Source organism: Babylonia areolata, chromosome 10, assembly GCF_041734735.1.
Source record: "Babylonia areolata isolate BAREFJ2019XMU chromosome 10, ASM4173473v1, whole genome shotgun sequence".
Taxonomy (NCBI): Eukaryota; Metazoa; Mollusca; class Gastropoda; order Neogastropoda; family Buccinidae; genus Babylonia; species Babylonia areolata.
The window spans coordinates 23,100,592-23,103,091 of NC_134885.1; the positions used below are offsets into that span (position 1 = coordinate 23,100,592).

General features: G+C 43.7%; 1 protein-coding gene across 1 annotated transcript in view; it reads left to right on the plus strand.

Moving 5' to 3' along the window:
* The first annotated feature begins 1,213 nt into the window (after window positions 1–1,213).
* The window catches only part of LOC143286314 (uncharacterized), a 46,060-nt gene continuing 44,773 nt past the window's right edge, over window positions 1,214–2,500 (plus strand). The window contains exon 1 of the mRNA XM_076593853.1: window positions 1,214–1,328. The gene's annotated coding sequence lies outside the window, so the exon portion shown is untranslated. The remainder of the gene's footprint in view (window positions 1,329–2,500) is intronic.

Sequence of the window (2,500 nt, forward strand, 5' to 3'; positions counted from 1 at the left end):
CCCAACGCGCTTAGTCAGGCCTTGAGAAAAAGTGAGGTAAATGAATATCTAGATAAAATATATATTTTTAAAAAAGAAAAGATAATAATAATAATAATAATAATAATAATAACAGATAGACAGATAGATAGATAGATAGATAAAAATAAAATAAAAAGACAAAATAATGATAATAAATAAACAAATAAGCAAATAAATGTAAAACATACAGCCTACACACACACGCACTCGCACAAGAGCTCTCTCTCTCTCTCACACACACACACACACACACACACACACACACACAAGCACAATAGTTCACACAAACACACACACACACAGACACACAGACACACTCACACACACACACACACACACACACACACACACACACACACACACAAGCACAATAGTTCACACAAACACACACACACACAGACACACAGACACACTCACACACACACACACACACACACACACACACACACACACACACACACACAAGCACAATAGTTCACACAAACACACACACACACAGACACACAGACACACTCACACACACACACACAAGAGTTCACACACACACACGCACACACACACACACACACACACACACACACACACACAATAGTTCACACACACACACAATAGTTCACACACACACACACACACACACTAGTTCACACACACACACACTAGTTCACACACACACACACACACACACACACACACACACACACTAGTTCACACACACACACACACACACACACACTAGTTCACACACACACACACACACACACACACACACACACACACACACACACACACACTAGTTCACACACACACACACACACACACACACACACACACTAGTTCACACACACACACACACACACACACACACACTAGTTCACACACACACACACACTAGTTCACACACACACACACACACGCACACACACACACACACACACACACACACACACACACACACACACACAATCACACACACACAATCACACACACACACACACTAAACTACGCCATAGAAAACTATAACACGACCCATTCAGCTATGACTAATAGTGCCCGCCAACCTCCCACGACCACCACCACCACCACCACCACACCAACCACGTGACTCCAACACAAAGCTCCGCCTCCTTCCCCCTTGTTCTTAACCCTCCATATATGGCTGTCACGTGACAGTGGGGCCCCAACGTCAAGATTTGTCACGACCGAGCGATCGCTGATCTTTCAGGTGTTGCGGTGGGCCGGTCGGAGAGAGTCAGTGATGTGTAAAAGAAAGGTTCGGCGCGACTTGAGACAGTGGCCAACTTAACTATGTATGTGTGTGTATATGTATATGTATATGTATATGTATATATATATAGCCCTGTGTCGTGGGTTTCACAACATTGTGTGATCTCGTGAAAGTTCACTACTGGCTCAGGGGACCACTATACATTTCTCTTCCGACTTGTGTTGTAGTTCCTGAGGAACCTATACAGAAGCGTGGTGCTGTCTGTTGTGATCATGATGATCATCGTTATTGGTGAGAAGTGTTACCTGCACAGAGCGTGGGACTGTCTGTGTAGTGATCATGATCATCATCATCATCATCATTATTGGTGAGAAGTGTTACCTGCACAGAGTGTGGGGCTGTCTGTAGTGATCATGATGATCATTATCATTATCATTATTGGTGAGAAGTTTTACCTGCACAGAGCGTGGGGCTGTCTGTAGTGATCATGATCATCATCATTATTGGTGAGAAGTGTTACCTGCACAGAGTGTGGGGCTGTCTGTTGTGATCATGATGATCATCATTATTGGTGAGAAGTGTTACCTGCACAGAGCGTGGGGCTGTCTGTAGTGATCATGATCATCATCATGATCATCATTATTGGTGAGAAGTGTTACCTGCACAGAGCGTGGGGCTGTCTGTGTAGTGATCATGATCATCATCATTATCATCATTATTGGTGAGAAGTGTTACCTGCACAGAGCGTGGGGCTGTTTGTAGTGATCATGATCATCATCATTATCATCATTATTGGTGAGAAGTGTTACCTGCACAGAGCGTGGGGCTGTTTGTAGTGATCATGATCATCATTATCATCATCATTATTGGTGAGAAGTGTTACCTGCACAGAGCGTGGGGCTGTCTGTAGTGATCATGATCATCATCATTATCATCATTATTGGTGAGAAGTGTTACCTGCACAGAGCGTGGGGCTGTCTGTAGTGATCATGATCATCATCATTATCATCATTATTGGTGAGATGTGTTACCTGCACAGAGCGAGGGGCTGTCTGTAGTGATCATGATCATCATCATTATCATCATTATTGGTGAGAAGCGTTACCTGCACAGAGCGTGGGGCTGTCTGTAGTGATCATGATCATCATTATCATCATCATTATTGGTGAGAAGTGTTACCTGCACAGAGCGTGGGGCTGTCTGTAGTGATCATGATCATCATTATCATCATCATTATTGGTGAGAAGTGTTACC